This window comes from Scylla paramamosain, chromosome 15, assembly GCF_035594125.1.
Source record: "Scylla paramamosain isolate STU-SP2022 chromosome 15, ASM3559412v1, whole genome shotgun sequence".
Classification (NCBI taxonomy): domain Eukaryota; kingdom Metazoa; phylum Arthropoda; class Malacostraca; order Decapoda; family Portunidae; genus Scylla; species Scylla paramamosain.
In genome coordinates this window covers 19,178,512-19,203,511 of record NC_087165.1, presented here as the reverse complement: position 1 = coordinate 19,203,511, position 25,000 = coordinate 19,178,512, and the positions used below count along the sequence as shown (strand labels likewise).

The window sequence follows — 25,000 nt, the reverse complement described above, 5'->3', positions numbered from 1 at the left end:
CTCTCTCTCTCTCTCTCTCTCTCTCTCTCTCTCTCTCTCTCTCTCTCTCTCTCTCTCTCTCTCTCTCTCTCTCTGCAGGACTATTCAGCGTGGCCCCTCCCTCCCTCCCTCCCTCCCTCCCTCCCTCCCTCCCTCCCTCTCTCTCTCTCTCTCTCTCTCTCTCTCTCTCTCTCTCTCTCTCTCTCTCTCTCTCTCTCTCTCTCGAGGATACAAAATTATAAAATACGGCCCAAAAACTGAGAGAGAGAGAGAGAGAGAGAGAGAGAGAGAGAGAGAGAGAGAGAGAGAGAGAGAGAGAGAGAGAGAGAGAGAGAGAGAGAGAGCGGGGAGAGGAGGGCAGGGGGATCAAGCATGTCCTGCCAGCCAGTCTAGGTCATGTGAGGTTAAACCCGTGCCAGGAACAGGTCAGGACGGCCTAGCTGCCTCTCCCTCTCGCTTTTCAGGTCACCAGGTCATGTGTGTGTGTGTGTGTGTGTGTGTGTGTGTGTGTGTGTGTGTGTGTGTGTGTGTGTGTGTGTGTGTGTGTGTGTGTGTGTGTGTGTAGGGAGAGATGCCTGATTGTACTGTCTTGTAATATGAGATTCACAGCTTCCCTAATCACTCGTCTCTCTCTCTCTCTCTCTCTCTCTCTCTCTCTCTCTCTCTCTCTCTCTCTCTCTCTCTCTCTCTCTCTCTCTCTCTCTCTCTCTCTCTCTCTCGTCTTCCATAGTCTAATTATTTGATGTCGTAATTACTTCTATTCTCTCACTTATTAGTTTTTTTCTTTTAATTTGCGCAGTTTTCTCTATCGTCTATCTGTTCTATACGTCTTTTCTGTTTATTTCTTTTTAATTCTTTTCGCTTTTATTTATTCTTCTTGTTGTGTCTATTTTCATATAGTATTTGGATTTATAATTTCTTCTCATTTATTTGTGTTTTTCATCTTTTAGCTTTATCCTCTTTCGTCATTGTCTCGTTCCTATTTTTACTACATTCTTATTGTGGTTTATTTCTTCTCCCCATTCGCTTTGCCCCTCCCCCCTCTCTTCAATGATCTCTTTACATTTCCTGGCCTTCTTCCTCCCTTCCTCTTCTTCCCCGCCAATCCCTTTTCTCTTTCTCTCTTCTTCTTCTTTCTCTTTCTTCTCCTCCACCTCCTCCTACGATGCTTCATTTTTCTTCCTCGTTAGTGTTCTTATTTCCAATATAAAACAATTGCAAGTGAATGCTGGAAAGTTAAAAATAAATAAAATATAAAAATAGATATGCACAGATAAAAGAAAACGAGAGAGAGAGAGAGAGAGAGAGAGAGAGAGAGAGAGAGAGAGAGAGAGAGAGAGAGAGAGAGAGAGAGAGAGAGAGAGAGAGAGAGAGAGAGAGAGAGAGAGAGAGAGAGAGAGAGAGAGAGAGATGGACAGACGGATAGACAGAGACAAAGACAAACAAACAGAGACAGACAGGGAAACACATTCATGCACGCACACGAGAGAGAGAGAGAGAGAGAGAGAGAGAGAGAGAGAGAGAGAGAGAGAGAGAGAGAGAGAGAGAGAGAGAGAGAGAGAGAGAGAGAGAGAGAGAGAGAGAGAGAGAATCATTGCACAAGTATGGGCAGCAATGGACTGAGTTCCGGAAATTGAAGCAATGTCTCTTACAGCACAGGTGAGCAATACTGGCAGGTGACCCCCAGGTGGCGTGTGACCTCGCCCTGTCTGCCTGGGCCGCTTTTCCCTCCACACTTTCTTCTTTACTCGGTATTTTCCTTGGTTAGTTTAGTTCAGCTCCGCGGGGCGTTCCGTATGGATGCAACGGAACCTCAATGAGAGTGAAATTCTTGCGGAAGCGGAAATGGCGGAGACTGTAATATGTTCCGGATGGAGGTTAATATTATGTCTGTTTTTTTTTTATAATCCGTGTAAGTACAGATCTGCATCCAGACAGCGTAATGTAATACTAATTCCACTGCGCATTTGTCTTTGTCATCTTCACTACACCTTTGTCACTCATCGATATAAAATTGCAGTGCAGTTTTAGCTCATGAGAATCGTCTTTACTCTATTGCACATTTATCTCTGTCAGCATCGTCTTTTTTATCACTCGTGAATGTGGACTTGTGCTGATTTCAATTTCGAGAAAGTTATCTTAATTTTATCTCATGTCTATCTTTGTCATCTTTGCCATCTTTGTCATTCATCGCCAAAATTTGTGATATAGTTTTACTTATAGTTCAAGAGAATCATTCACATTTTCAATGTGTATTTTACCTTGTCGTCGTTATCAACTTTGTTATTCATCGAAGTAAAATTGCATTATAGTTTTAGCTACTGAGAATCGTCTAGGTTTTTCCTCACTAATATTGCGCACTGACCCGCCGCAAGACGCAAGACAAGGAACTCACACACACACACACACACACACACAGACACAGACTCACTCTTTCTGTGGTAAGCGCGTTGCATCACTATCAATTACTCCATTCCTTACTGTACGTGGTCAGTGGCAGTAGCTTCTCCTGATCTGTCTCAAGGCGAATCATGCGAACCTGCCACAAAGCACGACAAGCGGCACCACTGGCTGACTAACACACACACACACACACACACACACACACACACACACACACACACACACACACACACACACACACACACAAACAAACAAACACACGATATCCAACTGTATATTAGATAAACAAATACATTAAATCTCTCATTACGTTAATAAGAAAGACATATTTTCATAACTTTATACTTGTAGGAAGCTAGAATAAAAGTGTGTGTGTGTGTGTGTGTGTGTGTGTGTGTGTGTGTGTGTGTGTGTGTGTGTGTGTGTGTGTGTGTGTACGCGCGGAACCAGCATTCAAACGTATACATAACTTCTAAATTCTAAGTAAACTTTTTTTTAGACACTGGCAAGTCCACAACGAAATCAGCGACAAACCTGAGTAAGAGATTCCCTTTACCCAGCAGTGCAACACATCAACACAACCAAACGACGTACATAGCATGATCCGCTTTGGCCTCCCTATTGTTACGGTGGATCCGGGAGCTGCGTCGCAAAAATCTAGGCGGGATAAAATGGGTCTCAGATAAAAAAAAAAAAAAAGACCGTGGCAATTAATACTGTTAGTAGCATAATGCCGCGCACCAACGAAGTTCCGGTTCCGAGTGACAATTCTGGTGAAAATTCCGATAAACGCTTTAGCCGCGAGGTCACTGGGGATCCGGTAGGTATGAAGTGAGTGATGGGAGGGCGTGATCGAATTCGTCGTGCGTTGCATCTTAGTATTTAGGTTATTGGATCAGCGTATAGTGTGTGTGTGTGTGTGTGTGTGTGTGTGTGTGTGTGTGTGTGTGTGTGTGTGTGTGTGTGTGTGTGTGTGTGTGTGTGTGTGTGTGTGCAGTGATTCACAATGGGACATTCCTCGCTTCGCTGTAATAAGTCAAGGTGAAAACATGTTCTTACATCTCTCTTTCTCCCACACCCTCATCTCCGCGCCTCCGCCTCACCCCCGCCCTTGTCTCCGTCACCCCTCGTCACCTCTGCCTCTTCCTAGTCCTCCTCCTCCTCCTCCTCCTCCTCCTCCTCCTCCTCCTCCTCCTCCTCCTCCTCCTCCTCCTCCTCCTCCTCCTATTCTATATCCTTTTGTGCTCACCATTTCCTTCGAATTTCTCACATTTCACACAATTTTTCATAACATTTCATTTTTAAAGTGAAGTATCCCAACGCATCTAAACCTTATAAATTTCATTCTTGTCGATAGTATTTCATTTCGTACTGTCATTACTTACGTCTTTCCAGTACTCTCTCTCTCTCTCTCTCTCTCTCTCTCTCTCTCTCTCTCTCTCTCTCTCTCTCTCTCTCTCTCTCATCCTTGCCCAACATACCACGCTATCTAATCCGTCTCCTTCTGTGCATCTTGCTAGCCTATTTGCTGTCTGCTCACGTTTTTCCTAATTGTTATCCTCTTTCGCTCACCTTTGTCATTTCACTCCCCAAGTTCCCAGCCTCACCTTTCCCTGGCCCATTCCTTCGTCCAGTTCATTTCCTTCCACGTGTCTTCCAATCCTATTTGCTCTCTGCTTCAGTTTTCCTAATCGTGTTCCTCCTCTCAGCTTTGTCGCCTTACTCATTCACTCCCTCAGCCTCGCCCTTCTCACGCCCATTCTTTCGACACTTCCTCCTCTTCCTCATCTCCCCCTTCCCCTTTCCTTCTACATGCATTCGTAAGGGCTCGTCTGTCATCATCGTGTGCTGAGTCTAGGTACTATATTCTGAAACATTTCCGGGTCGTACACCCACCACATTCAAAAGCCTCTAGTTGATTTTATATGAGATTTTAAGAGTGTTTTTACAGTTATGGTGACAGACGAACAAGATTTCTACATTATTAACCGGACAAACATTCTTGAGAAACTGGCTAATCATCTCTGTGGCCTTGAAAAATAGTCTTGGTGAGAGAGTAGTGTTGTGATTACGAGCCATGGTGTGGTGAATAAGTGCTTAGGTATATAGGATTTATATATAAAAATGAATTTGTGTCATGCGTTCATTATTTTTACCGTCTTTTTACACTTATTTTTTACTCGTATTTTTACTGTAGTGCATTTTATGTTTTCAGATTATCTGGTGATCTCTCTTCTACTAATCTCAGTCTTTTTCGCTCCCTTGTCTTTGCCTTGCCTAACCCTCTCTCCATTTCCCTTCGCAATTTCATCCTTTCCCTGCTTCGTTTATTTATTTAATTTGTTTTATTACTATTATTTTTTTTTTTTTTATATTTTGGTCATCTCCTTTTTGCTACACACTCTCTCTCTCTCTCTCTCTCTCTCTCTCTCTCTCTCTCTCTCTCTCTCTCTCTCTCTCTCTCTCTCTCTCCCCGTCCCTTTCCCTTATAACTTTTATCCCTAATAGCAGTTTCAACGTCTTTTCCTACTCTGGCTTAAACTTTTACTAGCTATGTAACGGAGGACTCTGTTTTGACTCTAAGTAATAGATAGGTGACAATACGCTCTCTCTCTCTCTCTCTCTCTCTCTCTCTCTCTCTCTCTCTCTCTCTCTCTCTCTCTCTCTCTCTCTCTCTCTCTCTCTCTCTCCACCAAACAACTAAAGGCATTATTATGAGATGATTTCAAAGCACGTGCTCATTATTTTTTTTTTTTTTTTTTTGCTCAGGAATGTTCTCACGTGTTGGGAATCCACCTCTTTCCTCCACTCCTTCACCTTCCTGAGTCTTGCTTCCTTCCTCCACCATCCTTCCATAGTCTCACACATCCTTCATAGTGGCCGCACCTCCCCTCCCCTCATTAGTGTGACGATGTTTCGACAGAGTTACAAGAAATGGAGTTGGGAAAAAATAAAAACAACACCACGATTTTACTAATGACCTTTGTAATGTAGATGAGAGAGAGAGAGAGAGAGAGAGAGAGAGAGAGAGAGAGAGAGAGAGAGAGAGAGAGAGAGAGAGAGAGAGAGAGAGAGAGAGAGAGAGAGAGAGAGAGAGAGAGAGAGAGAGAGAACAAATAAAACACATTAATATATTTTAAGTTCACGTGATCCACATAATGAAACGCTTTCTTCCTCTCATTGTCTCGTTGCACAACACTTTCTAGTTACTCTCACTCTTATGCTGTCCAACTCACTAATGTAAGAGTTCACCATTACCTTCACTATCTCATTCCGTTCACTAATAATCTCTGGAACTCTCTGCTTGTTTTTTTTTTTCTTGTTTTTTTTTTTTTTCCTCTCCTCCTAAAACTTAAATTGGAGGAACATCGGGACATCACTGCAATGAAATAGGCCTACGTTTGAGAAGTCTTTTTCCTATACCAATTCTTGACAGAGACAATTAACCGGGATCTGTTACCTGTTGCTAGTGTCAGCGGCTGGCCTCTTTCACATTAATATCCCAACAACAACAACAACATCTCTCTCTCTCTCATCTACTCTACAAAGGTCACTAATAAAATCGTGGTGTTGCTTACATTTTTTTCCAAACTCCATTTCTTGTAACTCTTACTCTATCTCTGTCTCTGCTTCTGCCTATCTATCTATATATTTTCTCTGTCTATCTATCTACTTGTCTCCCTATCTCTGTTTATCTATCTATCTATCTATCTATCTATCTATCTATCTACCAACCTACCTAGCTTATATTTTTTCCCAACTTCATTTCTTTTAACTCTGTCTTTGCTCTGTCTCTGGCTCTTTCTCTGTCTCTGGTTGTCTCTGCCTATCTATCAATATATTTTCTGTCTATCTATCTACTTGTCCCCCTATCACTATCTATCTATCTATCTATCTATCTATCTATCTATCTATCTATATATATATATATATATATATATATATATATATATATATATATATATATATATATATATATATATATATATATATATATATATATATATATCTACCTATCTACCTATTTACCTACCTACCTACCTTTATATCTATCTGTCTGTCTACCTACCTGTTTATCTATCTACCTACCTCTCCACCTCTTCCATAGCAACTATGACAGCGTCCTCCATATTTTCCTGGTTGATCTCATTCCTAGGCGCGGCACCATTAGTATTGCTACTGTCCTGATTACTAAGACTGCACGGTAACGCCCAATGCTACGTCTATGCCCAGAGTGTTGAGTGGCAGGATGTGGCACGGTGGTGGTGTCAGTGTAGGCACGTAGATCTCAAAGGAGTGTCCGTCAAGTGATGGAGACTGACAAAAATTTACCTTGTGAGAACGTTTGAAATTAATATGAAGGGTTAGTATCATATAATGGCGACGGAGGCGGCGGCGGCGGTGGTGGTAGAAGATACATGACTATAATCACAGACACACAGCGGATGTTGTAGGATCCTGTAGCAGTAGTAGTAGAGAACATGAACATAATGGCAGCTGCAAGAAGCCAATAGGTCTCTACGTGGCAGTTCCAGCTTATAACATACCAACTTGTATCCACCAATTGCCCCTCTCCGTAAATTTCTCTAATCTTTTAAAATTTTACATTGAACTGGTATTAACATAAGAAAATAAGAAAATACGAGAAGCTGCATGAAACTTACCTTTCGTTCTTACCCATAAATTTAACTAATCTTTTTAAATCTTACTAATGACTCAGTACTAAATACCTGATTACTTAACCTATTCAATCTATTAACTACTCTTTTTTAGAACCAATTCGTTCCTAACTTTTTTTTTAATATAACTTTATGAAGCTAACCCATCATTTTTTGCCCTATCCTGATATCTGAAACCTGAAAATTACGTTTATGTTACCTCTGTTACATCCCTATACCGTTCAAAGACTTCTCTCAGATCCCCTCTCAACATACGCTTTTCTAACGAATGTAAATATAAAGCTTCAGTCTCCTATCGTAAGGAATACTTTTTATTTCAAGTATCAATTTGAGTCCTTCTCCTTTGTACTGATTCCAGTAGGCTTATTCCTGTAATACGGGGATCATAACTGCGCAGTATAATATAGAAGAGGTCTGTAGTAGTAGTAGTAATAGTAGTAGTAGTAGTAGTAGTAGTAGTAGTAAGATATGCGAGTGTTGGGTGCAGCAGAAGACACAGCAGACAGTAAGATAAGAAGGATAAAAAAAAAAGTGAGGTAGGCAAGATAAATGAAAGCTTACGTACAAATGAGGTTGAGGTTCGGTTACTTATACAAGTCAGCAGCATGGACAAGGACGTGGCAACTCAGCAATATTCGCGATCAGAAGAATGACCACAAGGAAAAATAAAGGGGAAACTTGAACATTCGTGATTAGAAAGCCGACCACAAAGAAAAACTATAAAAAAAACAAAAAAAAAACAGGAAACTTGAATACTAAAAATTAATTATCGACCACAAGAAAATCGAGAGGAAGTCTGAAAACAGTCATGTTAATATCAGCACCGGATGACCAGACGGACAAGCAAGAACCCAGTGAAATTAAATGTGTTACGTATTAACCTTATCAGTACATTTTTATTTTCATGAATACTTACATCCTGGTAGCACACTTAGGCAAACAGTCAAAGAGAAGCGTCAACCACTACCTCCAGCTCTCAGGTGTGTACCATATTTATACAACTTGGCTTTTGTCAGGAAAATTATATATATATACATATAAAAAAAAAATACCATACAACACAATCTTAAGTCAACAAACAACCACGCTTGGATAAATAAAAAAAATATATGTAATTATACGATTATACACATGATATGAACTAATAATAATAATAATAATAGAAACAAAAGAAAAACTTAAGACCACACAACGCTACATTATTAGACACTCGAGAATCTAAAAACGCAGAGCTAGCATCAATGAATCCCTTGACCTTACAATTATACTTTAGACTCTTCACTCACCCCGAAAAATAAATAAATAAATAAATAAAAAAAGAACACGATCTGAATCCAAGCCAGTTACACACACAGCCACGGTGTTTCCCTGTCCTCACTGCCCCGCTAATTAGACAGCTGGAATCTCTTCAGAAGTCCTACGTAAAACTCGTTCACAGAATTAGTAATCTCAACCGTTACCTCTTCCAAGCAGGCATCCAGTAAACGAGTACAACTTTTTTTATATTTTTTTATGACTGATTCCGTAAAAAGAAAAATAAAGCGCGTCTGTGTATTGCTTTTACCAGTCCTGAAGTATGTAAAGTGAAAGATGTTTTTCCCCCTCCCTATCGACGTGTGAGTGTGTGTGTGTGTTACAATATGAAGTACTGAAAAGCAGGAAAGATGCACACATATGACCGTACATTTTAGTACGAAGAAAATGCAGTGAATGAGAAGCACATCCAGAGAGGGACAAGTTCATTCGTACAACCTCCAACATGTTACTTCCCGTTGTTTCTCTGACTGAGCGACTGACTGACACTGCAGCAACAATCTCTCTCATCAATCAACTCATTCTTTATTCTACGTGTCAAGGAGGATGTCCGAAGATAAGAACATAAAGGGGAAAAAGGCCGCTCATTTTACCACTTCCTAAAAATTTAATCATGGAAAAAGTCGAAAAGTTTCCAAGTTTAGTTGCAAAAGTGCTCTGAGACTCCCCTTTTCAAAGTAGCAGCGAGCCTTGTGGGTGTCGCTTGCAGAAACAAACACAAGGCTATAAACAGGTTCCACTATCGAGAGTTTTGCCACATACCCATTCCAAGCTCAGCATACAAAGCGAAGCCAGGAAGGTTACTGTCGCGTGGAAAGCCCCGTACTCACGTGACTGTTTATGCTCCTGGCTTGAGTCAGTATAGCACTTATTCTCGCCCTTGCCAAGACTCATTAAGCAAGACAGCCTTGAGAATATAATGTAGTCAGTGACCCTCAACAGACGTGGAATGTTGCACGTCCCTTTACTACAAAGAAACGACGCAAATATAAATATGTCATCTTATGCGATGCTTTTATATCAATCAGTCAATCAGTCAATCCATTCCTTGTGATAGTGTGGAGGAGAATCTCTTCACTTAAATGTGAGCTCATATGCAGGTATCAGAGAAATAATATGAATGTAAATCATCCTGCTGGCAAATTAGGTTACCCTTTTCACTATCAGACAGCTTCTCCTTGTTCAACCACCTTGTTCAACTTTTTTAGACACTGCAGTCTCTTAAATATGCAGTCTCTTAAATGCAGTACTGCAGTCTCTTAAATAGTCATCTAGCATAGAAATAAGAAAATTAACCTCCTTATTCTTTTTTTCCGTATGTCTTTGAAAACCTTTTTCTTAATGTGCACTGAATGATAAAAGGACTCTCATAGCAGTAAAATGACTGAGAATTTATGTCTCCCGCTCTTGAAATCGAGAACTTTACTTAAATAATTACGAAGATGTTTTAATTTATAGATGGACTGCAAAACTGAACCCAGAAACTTGAGAAATGAGACGGTTGTTTCGCTTATGAAATCGCATGTTTGTTTTGGATAACTGCAAAGGGATTTCTCTTATTATTGAGTTGCAAAGCTATAAAAAAAAATATATATGAAAAAGACAAAACAGCTCCGTCGATCCTGAAATGACAACTCTGTTTGGATAATGGGTAATGAATAATTTTTTTGGTGAATGACTTGTTAAGGAGGATAATGGTGAACTGGTCCGGCACCACAAAGTTACATCAGATTATTGACAAGAATGAGAGAAAGCGGGACGAACTGAGTGTGTTAACAGCCTGAGCCGCCGACACTTCAACTCAACGCTTACACGGAAGAGTGACGACAGTCAAAAGAAGAGTGACCAATGTAAGGAAATGCTGGCACGTGGAAAGTTAAGCGAAACACACACAACAAATAAATAAAGAACGAACGAACGAAAGATATAAAAAAAAATAAAAATAAAAATAAAATAAGACGGTCTCCACTCTTAAAATCCCGAGTTTATTGAGATAATTGCAAATAGATTTTTATAGATTGAAAAAGCTGAACACCGACAAGTCTGAGCGGCCAGAGCACCGTGCAAGGAGTTATAGAGGTTGGAGGGAAGGAGTACTCGGCGACCTAGATCCTGTAGCCAACCCCTCTAGCTTGTTGGAAGAGTCATCACGTATGCATGTTAACTATTTCTGGTGTGCAACCCAGGGCGCCGTAACCCAGTGGGAGTATTGCATCATGAGGGGATGACGGTATGTCCCGCCCACCTCTTACATAAGCAATCAACTTCGGCGAGGAAAAAACAGGTAACCGGCAAAAGTACACCGAGACTCGAACCAGGTACAGAAGTAATCAGTGCAAATACACACACCGGTAATTCACCCCGGCACAAAGGTATTCCAGGTAATTTATCAGGGTGTGTACAGGTAGTCTCTCACGTCCACACAAGGGAGCACCTAGAGGAGAGACAAACACAGGAGGGGCGGTAAAAACACGCCCTGCAGGACGCCTCTCGCTGTACTTCCTTAAGCATTCTTCAGGTGACCCCATTACGAGGCAGGTGTGGTGGGGGAGGGACAGGGAGTGGCGGGCTGGGTGGGGCAGCTGGCTGGGGGGTGACCAAGGTGGGGGAGGAGGGAGGCAGAGGCTGGATGGGGACTAAGCCTTGGCTGGGTTGGGCTGGGATGGGTTAGGTTGGAGTACACTGTTATGTCATGATGAAAAACTGTACTTTGCCTCTTTCCGTCCTCTCTCTCTCTCTCTCTCTCTCTCTCTCTCTCTCTCTCTCTCTCTCTCTCTCTCTCTCTCTCTCTCTCTCTCTCTCTCTCTCTCTCTCTCTCTTTCAGGTACTTGACTTTTTCCTCCTTCATTTTTAGGTCTCTTTTCCTCCTCCTCCTCCACTACAATTTTCTTCTACGTCTTCTTTGCCTCCTCCTCCTCCTCCTCCTCTTCCTCCTCAATTTTCTTCTTCGTCTTCTTCACCCTTCCACTGCTTCTCTTCCTCATTCCTCTGACAGACACCCTTTTCTTGCTCCTCCTTCATCCAATTTTCTTCTTCCTCCTCTCTACCTCATGCCTCAGTCCGCATTGCCCTCCCACCAAATCCATAATTAGCGGGGCAGGATGTATAAGGCCGGGCGTTCAGCAAGCACAGAGGAATCCTATGTACAGAAAAAAAAAAAAAAGAAAAAGAAACTGACAAGGTAGAAAAAGTAGTAGGCTCGTAGCTCGAAGATGCCAAGTAAAAGCAAGCATCCGTGTTCCTTTCATCTTGGGATTCTTTAGAACTGAGCCACATGGATTTGTAAAAGTTTAATACCTCTCTTTGATATGGTATTTGCGGCCGTGTCTTATTTAAGTAAATTTGCGCCACACGACTGTTTAAATGAATATGCTACGTAACGCTACCATTTTCCTTTAAGCAAAGCATCTATTTTATACAAAACAGTTCCTGCACCACTTTCAACGTGATGCTGAAAAGATGCGGTGTTTTGCAGCTTGTGTAAATGAGTGAGGGTCACTGTCCTTCGTGGTCTTACGCCGGTCATTGCTGCTTTAATAGATGTGCCCTCCACCTCTCCCAGGCCACGCACCCTCCTCCCGCTAACGTGCCAACCTGCATGAATCTCTCTCTCTCTCTTCCTGCGCCTTGCGAGTTTTATATTCATGCAGCGATCAAGGGAGAGGCGAATGATTAGGTCTTGTCACCCAGCACATCAATTCTCCAGTGCAGTTCTCCACGTGCGAGTGTTCCAAAGCTGACGGGAGCGCCGAGATGAACGAAAGGTGTGGTTTTGGTTTTCGTTCCAAAAATGTATGTAGAGGAGTAATAATGTTTCGATGATATAAAACTATTCTCTCTCTCTCTCTCTCTCTCTCTCTCTCTCTCTCTCTCTCTCTCTCTCTCTCTCTCTCTCTCTCTCTCTCTCTCTCTCTCTCCTTACATTTAAGGTCCCCGAAACATTAACCCCTCTAGAGTTCATCATCGTGTTTGATCTCCCCAGTGAACGGGACGCGGGGCCTTGTGTGTGTGTGTGTGTGTGTGTGTGTGTGTGTGTGTGTGTGTGTGTGTGTGTGTGTGTGTGTGTGTGTGTGTGTGTGTGTGGACGGCTGTAGCGAGTGCTTGTCTCCACTTCCGCGTCCGAGGCATTTCCTCTGGCGGGGCTTTACTGTTTGTCCACGGAAGGGAAAAAAGTGTCTGAGGAGACGTAGGGGTTTGAGGGTGCCTGGAATGACTCATTGGTATGTAGCTTCCGGCAATTGGTTTATCAAGACGTATGACTGACTGCACAAGTAGGTAGATGTATTTACGTCATCCTTTGAATCTTAAACTACATTCAAATTCTAAGATAAGAACGTACGAACATCAGATTATAAGGAAAGCAGCAAGAAACTAGTTAGCCTACATGTAACAGTCCTTGTATAAAACTACCTTTTATCTAGAAATATCCATACTTTTTGGAAAACGAGAGAAAAGGAAACAGGGATATAACACAAAAAGAAAGAACCAGACTACGTACATCACAGCTTGAGATGTTGAGTTATCTATACTTTGCGAAAACCAAAGATTATAAAAGAGAAATACAAGGAGAAAAAAAAAAGGACCACAGAACAGCTTAATGAAAGGTCAGGAAAAAAGAGAAACAAAAGACAGAAGAAAAGGAAATAAAGAAAACAAAAGAAAGGAGAAACACAAGACTGAAAGGAAAAGGAAAGGAAAGACAGAAACATGAGACTGAAAGAAAGTAGCGTAATATATTCTCATCTCACTTTTTACCACATCTAAATGGCTACTTTATCGCTATTTTCTGTGCACCTCTCTCTCCACATTCACACATAAAAAAACTACAAGACTTGAGATCACCACCACAGCATGAAAGAGATGAAGGCAAACGGAATACAAATCACGTACACACCCAACACCACATCGAGGAGCGTTACTCAGCACCAACACTAGGGAGGTGAAGAAATGTGCTTAGAGTGCAACCAGATGGCCTGGGGAAGGGGAAAGCGCTGCCACTACCGCCGGAAGAGAGAGAGAGAGAGAGAGAGAGAGAGAGAGAGAGAGAGAGAGAGAGAGAGAGAGAGAGAGAGAGAGAGCGTCACACAACATGATTCAAGAGTTAATGAAAAGGAGCAAGTTATAGTGATCCAGGATTGTCTTGACACTTAAAGGTCATGAAGATGATAAGGAAAGTCCGACTGAGGAAACGAAGCAAAGAGGAAAAGGTGGAAGGTGAGAAGGAGGAGGAGGAGGAGGAGGATCTGAAATGACTGTCTGGAGATTGTCCGGGTATATGAAATCAAATTAAACAACAAAAGGTGAGACGCAGACAGAGAAAGAGAAAAGAGAGAAAAAGTAATAATGAGGGCAGCGTGCCTTCAGCTTCTTACAATTCCAGCAGTTCTACTTGTGGGCAGGTGAGAATCCCACAGACCAACCGGACAGCGACTACAAGCAAAACCCTCCAAAATTGTAAAGATGCAAAACGCCACGATAATACAAGTCCGGCTTCCTGGCCTGGCGTGTATGAAAAACTGAAGTCGAAAGAGAGAATATACGTGAGAAAAACGGAAGATGTGTACGAGAAAAACGAAGATAACAGCCGTGAGTGAGTAAAATCCGGATTCCAGGGTCTCGCTAGACGGTCAATTTTCAGGCTCATTCACACGTTATACCAGCTTCGTTACCCGCCCATTAAGAGGCGCGTTCCGTCTTACACCAATGCGGCTTAACACTTTAATTGAGCGGTGTGTTGGTTTCATCCTGAGGTTAATCCTTGTGTGGTGTGTGTGTGAGTGTGTGTCTGTAGTACGTGGGTGTCCGGTCCTCCCTGTCATTTCACGGTGTCTGGGTGTGTGCCATTCATCAGAGAGAGAGAGAGAGAGAGAGAGAGAGAGAGAGAGAGAGAGAGAGAGAGAGAGAGAGAGAGAGAGAGAAAGGCAATGATATTCTCCTAATATAAATATAAAAATAAAAGCTAAAAGAAAAACAAAGGGAATGGAACAAGACACAAACACACGACACAAGAACACAAACAAAACACGACGCGGTTAGTCCTGTTTCTTGATAAAGCGTCCGTAACATAACAATATTCAAGCGATACGAATGTGATGTCCAATCTTTTCATGCGTTCCTCCACGGTACAATTTGCAGTCCCCACATACATGAGGTGTTCAGGCATTGAAGTGTTGTAGGACATCACATATAATAAAATCTGAAATAAGCTCAGGAAATTTCTGTTTGGATTATTTAAATGTTTCCTCTGGCTTGGATTAATCTTAATCCTTTCACTGCTAGACAAATTCTATTCTTGAATGATTTGAACTTTTAAGACAGTATTTTTGTGCAAGGCTCTCGTAAATATTTTTGTAGCTTAAAAAGAAAAAAAAATACCCTGCTTTCCCTCTTTTCTATCCTGTCTCCATGCAAATAGTTTTTTTTTATACAGCTGGTATTCAAAGCCAGAGATAATTAGTCAGGTTCTCATGGGTGTTTCCTTCATTAATGGTGCAGAATCTTTGTTGAGCATTACTAGAATCATGAAAATATTCCTGAAAATTCCGGTAACTTCCACTAGAGCCTCCTGAAAGTAATTGAAATAATACACCAAAACGCTAGAGAATAAAACCTAAAAGAGAAGCATGAAAACAATTAAATGAATTAATTTCAAATAATTGAATTAAATTGGTCAACCAGAACGATTTTATTTGTAGTAAAGAAATTGTGTGAATTCTTTTTATTACAATTTAGTAGCCCTCTGCAGGCCTTCTATAAAACTGAAATAAAAGGGAGGAAGGACAATTATTATACATCAGATGGAAAAAAAAAAGTAGGTGAGGATCGTCGCTGTCCCTTGCTCATTCTTGTTTGTTGTTAACACTGATCACTCTTTTCATTATGTTAATACTAAGAACATGCAAAACAGAGACAAATGGCAGTTCCTTTTTTTTTTTCACGTTATTAACTCCACGCATGAGAAGACCCTCACCTATGATAATAATACTAACAATAATAACAATATCTACACAACGGGCAGATGTTCCAATTAATAACAAATACCCCAGACAAGTTACCACATCATGTCTGATTGTCGTGATAAAACTTATAGGAGCAGGCTCCCAATTCCTTCTTTCCGTCTCTTTTCATCCGCCTTTCACAATGAGAAGGGAATACCGTCCCATTTCACCTTTTTCCTTGCCAGAGAGGACAAAACAATAATAACAATAATACCAGTACTAATGATACGCTGACAGTAATTGCATGAAATGACAATCGCGCACACACATTCGCAACACTGAAAGGCAAAACCGCACCTGCTTACGCTAATACCACGCTATAAAAGAGCAAAAAATAAGTAAATAAAATGAAGATAATTCAAGAGGTGAGTTGCATTAACTTACAAACAGGCGGATCTTCACTACACACAAAACTACTTATTACAGTCAATTGCCTCTAACTTATACAACTAACTGATGCCAACATTTTACTACAATTTGGAAAACACTTAAACCACATTTAGGAAACCATATATATATATATATATATATATATATATATATATATATATATATATATATATATATATATATATATATATATATATATATATATATATATATATATATATATATTCGTACTTTCTGAGATGTTTACAATAACTGGTAACACAGTTTACAAGGAAAGCACACTGTGATCAAACTCGTAGTACTGCAGTTTTCAGACAGACATATGCTCCCCTCCCTCTCTCCCTCCCTCCTCCACCTCCTCCACCAGGGTTCACACACAGACCGGTTTGGAAAGTTTCGCTCTGCCGCCTTATGACCTTTGGCTACTATTTTTAAGAACCCGGATTGTTCTTCCCTGAACATCCTTTCCTCTTACTCCTCTTTTCTTTCTTCATTTCTTCTTCTTCTTCATCAGCTTCTTTTTCTTCTTTTCTGAACCGACGATAATAATTTCTTCCTGTTCTTTTTTCAAAATTATTCTTTTCTATTTTTCTTCTTTCAATTTATTTCTTCTCTTCCCCCTTCGTGTCCTCCATCTTCCAAGTCCTTCTATATTACTATTCTCATCCTTCTGTTTCCCCTCTTTGTCATGTTCCCTTTTCAACATGTCCATTACGTATTACTGTCACCATTATAATCTTGTAAATCATCATCATCATCATCATCATCATCATCATCATCATCATCATCATCATCATCACCACCACGATCATATTTTTTTCTTTTATCTCCATCTCTTCTTTCATTTTCTTACATACTTCCTCCAGCTGTTTTTTTTTTCCTACTACTTTTTTCCTCCTCCTACTTACGCTTCTTCGTTTATTTTTTCTTCTTTTCCTCCTTCCTCTTCTTCCAACTCCTTTTTTTCTTTTTTGTTTCCTACTTTTCCTTATTATGTACTCTTTCTTCTTTGTTATTTTCTTCTACCTCCTCCTCCTCCTCCTCCTCCTCCTCCTCCTCCTCCTCCATCTCCTCCTTCTCGTTTGCCTCTTCCACCTCCTTCTCTTAGTTTTCTTTCTTTTGTTTTCTTTTTTTGTTCTTCTCTCTTCTGCTCCTCCTCCTCCTCCTCCTCCTCTTCTACCTACTGTTTTTGTTTCCCTTCCCCCTCTTCCTCATCCTCCTCATCTTTCCTCTTCTCTTCGTTCTTTTTTCGTTACATTCTTTTTTACACTCTTTCTTTCTCCTAATTGTTCTTCCAATGCTCTTTGTTTCTTTTCTTCATGTTCTTTTCTTACATCAGTTCCTCCTCCTCCTCCTCCTCCTCCTACTCCTGCTCCTCTTTCCCTTCCGCGCACTGGTATTTTTCCTCCTCCTCCTCTTCCTCCTCCTCCTTCTACTCCTTCTCCTCCTCGTGGACATGACGCAAGACCAGTATTGTCTCACTGGAATTACATCATGGGGAATACAGGTAGGGGTCATTTCCGGAGAGAGAGAGAGAGAGAGAGAGAGAGAGAGAGAGAGAGAGAGAGAGAGAGAGAGAGAGAGAGAGAGAGAGAGAGAGAGAGAGAGAGTTACACACACACATACACACACACGGACAGGTAAGAACAGGTATACCGGGATGAAACTCTTACAACATCGCTTGCTCTTGACCTGATTCACCTTTACTACCGCCACCACCATCATCACCACCAGTACGTCCTCTTCCCTCACTCTTCTCTCTCTCTTCACACGGTCAACACCCGAGAGAGAGAGAGAGAGAGAGAGAGAGAGAGAGAGAGAGAGAGAGAGAGAGAGAGAGAGAGAGAGAGAGAGAGAGAGAGAGAGAGAGAGAGAGAGAGAGAGAGAGAGAGAGAGAGAGAGAGAGAGGAGGGTAGGGAGCGTTACCACTAGTGACGTCACTGCAACGTACCTTCATTCATTAGGAAAATTTTGCTATGTAAAGGTAAACGCCTTGAAGTGGCCAAGTCATGGTGTGTGTGTGTGTGTGTGTGTGTGTGTGTGTGTGTGTGTGTGTGTGTGTGTGTGTGTGTGTGTGTGTGTGTGTGTGTGTGAGAGAGAGAGAGAGAGAGAGAGAGAGAGAGAGAGAGAGAGAGAGAGAGAGAGAGAGAGAGAGAGAGAGAGAGAGAGAGAGAGAGAGAGAAAGCAAACAGGTGGAAATGACCTCATACTCGTCCTGTAGTAAAAGAAAAAATCAAGTGACCACGAATTTGGGGAATATCACACTGCTTTCTCGTCTACTGTCCTCTTACACTCCAACAACCAGTAACACTTTCCTGAATTCTACCTGAAAGTCTACACGTCCGCACATTTTTTTCCCCTCCCTCTTTCCTCTTCCAAGACCCTGAAAACAGTTTAGGAATTTACCGCCGACACAAACGGAAAATAAAAATCCCATTTACTACGTCATATCCTTTAGCAGTAAGCAAGCATGTTTATCGCTCCCTTCCCCCCCCCTTCTCTCACTCTCTCTTTGTTTTCGTGTTAGTGTATTATATTCTCCAGAATCAATGACGTCATTACTCTCGCGTAGTACATTATCATGAATCCAAATCTGTTTCTCATTCCTATTACATAGTTTACATATTACATTATGTAAACGTTCTCCATTTCCTCTATAAGGTTTCCTACTGACGTGTGTGTGCGTGTGTGTGTGTGTGTGTGTGTGTGTGTGTGTGTGTGTGTGTGTGTGTGTGTGTGTGTGTGTGTGTGTGTGTGTGTGTGTGTGTGTGTGTGTAGTCGCGCGTCTTACATAAACACGATTACATACTGATAATGAAAGTAATGCCAAATATTTCCACAAACTTTCACCAAACTTCTTGCCCTAACGCTTCCTCTCAATGCCAACCAACCAACCACTCAACTCTCTCTCTCTCTCTCTCTCTCTCTCTCTCTCTCTCTCTCTCTCTCTCTCTCTCTCTCTCTCTCTCTCTCTCTCTTCACAGTCCTCGTGAGAAACATTTTTGAGTCGTGAGGCAGCAGTGTGTGAGTCAGTGTCGTGGGGAGGCAAGCAGGCGAACGAGACAGGTGAGGCAGGTGTAGGAAGGCAGTCAGGTGAGAACACAGGTGTGGGCGGGGTAACTAGTGGGGCTTCAGGAGGGGCCCACGAGGAATGACTCACGGACAAGTGCACAACCCACACACACACACACACACACACACACACACACACACACACACACACACACACACACACACACACACACACACACACGTCTCTTGTTGCTCTGGCACGTCTCTCTCTTCGCCAAGGAATGTGGACACACCATGACACAGTGGCAAAGAAATATGTTGTTAAGTCTGATAAGAGGTTATAAAGAAAAATGTTATTAAATCTGATAAGGGGTTACAAAGAAATGTGTTGTTAAATCTCATAAAGGGTTACAGAGAGAGAGAGAGAGAGAGAGAGAGAGAGAGAGAGAGAGAGAGAGAGAGAGAGAGAGAGAGAGAGAGAGAGAGAGAGAGAGAGAGAGAGAGCTTCTTTGCCCACTATAATTTCTATTCATACACTATAATTTGTATTTAAACACTGATATATATGTTGTTTATTAAATGAATTTCTTTTTTTTTTTTTTATTTACAGGTAAGTGAAAATACAAGAGCATTCAGAGTGACACTTGTGGAAGAAGGACGAGAAGAATTTTAAAGGTAAGGTTTGGTAATTTAAGAAACTTGTCTGAGAGAGAGAGAGAGAGAGAGAGAGAGAGAGAGAGAGAGAGAGAGAGAGAGAGAGAGAGAGAGAGAGAGAGAGAGAGAGAGAGAGAGAGAGAGAGAGACGAAACTGATCTTGTAATAAACAGGTTCTCCGGTAAAAAAAAAAAAGAAAAAAAAATGAATAAATACATAAAATAAAACAAAAATAATAAACAGGCAAAATTCCTTAGAAATACGTTTAATGACAAGACAACAATTTCCTAGTTGCACCTGAACTTCATAACCTTACTTTTGTTTTCCGCATTTCATAACAGTGAGGTGGACAGCCTTTACAGACCATCGAGAAGACATGCAAACAGACAGACCGACAGACAGACAGAGAGACAGGAAGAAATAAGGAAAGAAAACGAAAGGCTATACACACTAACACACTTTTCTTTTCAGCATTTCATAACAGTAAGCTGGACACCTCATACAGTGCGAAGACAGACAGGTAGACAGACAGACAGAAAGAAAGAAAGAAAGAAAGAAAGAAAGAAAAAGCAGTACACACATCAACACACCCACAACTCTTTTCTGCACTTTCATAACTCCCACAGACCAGAGGCAAGATGACACCAAGTACAAGCCGGCACCGGAGATAACCTAAGTTTTCGATGAGTCAAGTTATCTCGCCCGGCGCTAGTCCCGACAAGCACGAACTGAAAAGCGGCGGTACTGACGAGAGGGATTTCCGTTCACTATGGGAAAAAAAGGGATGTGTGTGTGTGTGTGTGTGTGTGTGTGTGTGTGTGTGTGTGTTAGTAGCAGTAGTGACAGAGGCCAGTCAAGAGTATAAAAAAAAAATACTCCTAATTTACCCCTAACACGAGAGAGAGAGAGAGAGAGAGAGAGAGAGAGAGAGAGAGAGAGAGAGAGAGAGAGAGAGAGAGAGAGAGAGAGAGAGAGAGAGAGAGCTGGTATGTACTAAACGTATTATCTTATCACGCACAAAATATGGAAAGGAAGCCAATGATGCCTACAAATTGTCAACATTCTTCCGGGATATATGAAAAAAAATGTGCGATATCTTCTGAAACAGGAAGTACTTGAGAGAGAGAGAGAGAGAGAGAGAGAGAGAGAGAGAGAGAGAGAGAGAGAGAGAGAGAGAGAGAGAGAGAGAGAGAGAGAGAGAGAGAGAGAGAGAGAGAGAGAGAGAGAGAGAGAGAGAGAGAGAGAGAGAGAGAGACTCATATTCCATACATTACACCCGTCTATTCACCAATACATATGGACATACATACTAGCAGATAAGTATACAGACAGACGGAACAGAGGAATTGCCAGCGTATCTCTACCTGCAAAGATCACCTGTGTGGCTTAATGAATTCCTCACATACCCGGACATTACAGCAATACCAGATAATGGATAATTTTGTTTACCTGTCACATAATCAATCTATCAGCCTATCTATCAAGCGATTCACACATACTACATCTTTATAAAATTAATGTGTACTTAACTATCTGACAACAAACCCACCTTCTTAACAACTCTTGTGTTTTAAAGGTCAGAAAGGAGAGAGAGAGAGAGAGAGAGAGAGAGAGAGAGAGAGAGAGAGAGAGAGAGAGAGAGAGAGAGAGAGAGAGAGAGAGAGAGAGAGAGAGAGTCGTCTGGGGGTGGTGATTCCAACGATGCCTCAAGGAAGGAACAAGAGAAAGAACGCGAGGAGGAAACCACAGGGAGGCAGTGCGGGGGGTGGTAGAGAGAGAGAGAGAGAGAGAGAGAGAGAGAGAGAGAGAGAGAGAGAGAGAGAGAGAGAGAGAGAGAGAGAGAGAGAGAGAGAGAGAGAGATAAGAGAAGATAAGAGAAGAGAGGAGAAGAGAAGAGAAGAGAAGAGAAGAGAAGAAAAGAAAAGAAAAGAAAAGAGAAGAGAAGAGAAGAGAAGAGAAGAGAAGAGAAGAGAAGAGAAGAGACAAGACAAGACAAGAGAGGAGAGGAGAGTACAAAAGAACTGAGGAAAAGAGATGAGAGGTGAAGAAAAGAGAAAAAAACGAGAGGAAAGGAGAAGAGAGGAGAGAATAAAAAGGAAGAGAAGAGGAGAAACAAGAAAAATAGAAGAGAAGAGGAAAGGAGATGTCACTTGAGGAGAGGAGAGGAAAAGAAAGGAAAGGAGAGAAGGAAGGTGAGGGAAGGAAAGGAAAGGGAGATGGAATGTGGAGTGATTATGTTCAAACACATAGGCTAACTCTCTCTCTCTCTCTCTCTCTCTCTCTCTCTCTCTCTCTCTCTCTCTCTCTCTCTCTCTCTCTCTCTCTCTCTCTCTCTCTCTCTCTCTCTGTCCGCCTTTACTAGCACAAATAACGTAAGCTTAGGGCAGGTTACGTCAACTTAGATTAGATAGGGTTCTTTATTACATGCCGCATCACAGGAGCCAACAAGCCTAGTGACGTCTGTTCTTCCCTTGGCGTTCATTTGAAAGTGCGGAATTAAAAAGAAGCAGAGGAATAGGAAGGATGGAGGGAAAAGAATGTATGAGAAACGAATGAAAGGTTTAAATCATTCACATCTCTCTCTCTCTCTCTCTCTCTCTCTCTCTCTCTCTCTCTCTCTCTCTCTCTCTCTCTCTCTCTCTCTCTCTCTCTCTCTCTCTCTCGGCGGACATGTACGTGTGCTGCATAACATTAGCAGTAATATATACACACACAGATGCAGTGCTTCCGTTTATTCAGTTGTGGTCTCAGTCGCCCTTCATATGCTTTCACACCCTCTTCCTCCCGCCCGCATCACACCCGCAGACCAATTATCCCTGGCTCCCCGTCATGTCACCCGCCCACCCCTCCAGCCTCGCAGGTAAGAATGAAGGTGTGGCGGCAAGCGTGAGCCCGTTAACTCTCTCTCTCTCTCTCTCTCTCTCTCTCTCTCTCTCTCTCTCTCTCTCTCTCTCTCTCTCTCTCTCTCTCTGTCCATTCATAACACCTTTATCACATCCTTCTTTCCCCCCCACCCCCACACACTTTCCTACGCGGTAAATACAGAAGAATAAAAAAGTAAAGGATCTATCCAAAAATACGCGAAAAAAAGGATATTTCCCAACAACTCGGAACTCCCAGGGCTGCGAGCGGCAAAACACACACACACACACACACACACACACACACACACACACACACACACACACACACACACACACACACACACACACTGAGTCACGGCTGCCGCCCATAAAACAACGCGCGGCACAGTCACGGAGGCGGTAGTGGGGAGAATATTCAGTCTGGCGTCGCGTGGAATCTGTCCATGTGTCTCTCTCCTTTAGCATGACACACACACACACACACACACACTTTGCTTCTACAATGACAAGCCAGCCGGAATTTCTGATTTATGGTGTGAGTTTACGCCAATACGTCACGGTGCGGAGGTATTGGCAGTATTCCCAGACGTAAGAGAACAAGGGATGGTACACCTCGCTTTACCTGGTCTATTATTCTCTCCTATAGGGCTAAAGGATGGTGCGCAGCCTCCCTAATAATACTAAATACGGGAATACAATACATCCCACGGGAAGATGTTGGTAATGACGAGGCACTAAATATACAAACATGACGCAGCGAGGTGGAGAGAAAAATCATGTAGACACAATCGAGGTGTATCAGCAAGGAGCTTCACAGATTTGGAAGCAGAACGGATGGGTGAAAGCCTGATGCAGCAAATAGAGGATGGTGCCTCTGAATGAAATGTGAAGTAAATGGCAGTTTTTCTGGCTTTTCAACACACAAAGATACACAATTTCGGCAGTGTGTCCTTATAGTGGTGACACGGCTGAGGGAGTGGAACAGAACACTTCAATGTGGAGATTGTCACGGGTTTCCCACCGACTCCACCTGATTACTGGCTTTACGAATAAGAGTCCAAATGTGAGGGAAACCTGAACATTACACGCTTGAAGGAATTAGGAACATGAGGGAGGCTGCAAGTTGCTAGTACACAAGAACATAAGAACAAAAGAAAATAATGGAGTAAGATCTAAACGTGGCAGTCCCTGCATAAAACGTACGCTCCTACACACACCTGTTATCCTATTCATAAATTTAAGTAATCTTTTAAAGTTGATGACTGACTTTTCAATAACTCTGAGATTACTGAGTGTCTTCCACTCCTCTATCAGTTTATATGTGAACCATTTCTCTCTCTCTCTCTCTTTTTTAAAATTGAACTATTACCATCCATGAGCCCGTTGTTTCTTATCCGTTATCCAAACTTTATAAAATTAATTTCTCAAGGTATAAAGCAGTTCTTGGTTATGTTACGCGCAGGCGCGCGCGAGCTTGTGTCAGTGTGTGTGTGTGTGTGTGTGTGTGTGTGTGTGTGTGTGTGTGTGTGTGTGTGTGTGTGTGTGTGTGTGTGTGTGTGTGTGTGTGTGTGAGTCTTCTTACCTAACTGCTCTTACCCAATTGTGACTTTACAGGATTGAGTCAAGCTCCTTGTTTTCCGTCTTGTGATCATATTTTACGTGTCATGTTTCCATTGAAAACTGTGGATTTTTGGGGGAGATACACATGACTTATTCCTATAATATATGAAATTCATTAGTGTGTGTGTGTGTGTGTGTGTGTGTGTGTGTGTGTGTGTGTGTGTGTGTGTGTGTGTGTGTGTGTAGGGCAGGAGGGTACAGGATGCCATGACCGGAGCGCTGGATGACTATGTGTGTGTGTGTGTGTGTGTGTGTGTGTGTGTGTGTGTGTGTGTGTGTGTGTGTGTGTGTGTGTGTGTGTGAGGGCAGGAGGGTACAGGATGGCATGACCGGAGCGCTGGATGACTGTGGATGTTTGTGTATGTGTGTGTGTGTGTTGTAAGAAGGTGCAACAGGTGGGCGGTTGGGCGAGGGAAGGCGGGAAGGAGTGGCTGCTAGGAATGGGCGGGAGCAGGAGGATGTGAGGGGCCGAGACTGCACGCGCTGACCGCAGGAAGAGCGTCTCGGAATTATTAAAAAAAACTACCCCCGTAAATGGAAGACGGATTAAGGAGTGTTGTGAATGCCCGCCACACGCCCTTCCCTCCACATCCTCCCATCTCACCTCTTCTCCTGGTGGTCATGGAGAGGCAGATGGTCAGGTAGCAATGTGGGCTATGCAGGGAGGACGGCTGGCTGGGTGCAGATGGAGGGTAAGGTAAAGAATGGCGGAATGTTTGTGAATTGGCCGATAACGGAGTCAGGAGGGATGCAGGATTGTACTAGTAGTATTTCCCTTGTCTTCAGCTCTTGATTATCGTCTAGCCACCGTTACTGAATCCGTGCTCTCTCTCTCTCTCTCTCTCTCTCTCTCTCTCTCTCTCTCTCTCTCTCTCTCTCTCTCTCTCTCTCTCTCTCTCTCTCTCTCTCTCTCTCTCACTGTTATTTTTCCCGTTTTCTCTGATCTCGTTCGTTCGTTTTTTCCGTTCCTCCTTCCTCTCAGTTCGTTTCTTCTTTCGTTCCTTCCTCTAAATTAATTTATTCGTTCCCCTCTTCCTTCCTCTTTGTTCGTGCTCTTCATTCCTTTCCTCCTGTACATTACACTGTC

The 25,000-nt window shown here is 42.2% G+C and overlaps 1 protein-coding gene and 1 long non-coding RNA gene across 3 annotated transcripts in view; one reads left to right on the top strand and one right to left on the bottom strand.

Annotated features, from left to right (window-relative positions):
- The window catches only part of LOC135107571 (uncharacterized), a 94,674-nt gene extending 75,091 nt beyond the window's left edge, over positions 1–19,583 (top strand). The window contains exon 2 of the long non-coding RNA XR_010271832.1: positions 19,386–19,583. This is a non-coding gene — a long non-coding RNA (uncharacterized LOC135107571). The remainder of the gene's footprint in view (positions 1–19,385) is intronic.
- LOC135107570 (uncharacterized) overlaps positions 1–25,000 on the bottom strand; it is a 203,155-nt gene that overhangs the window by 102,633 nt on the left and 75,522 nt on the right. The gene's annotated exons all lie outside the window — the stretch shown is intronic.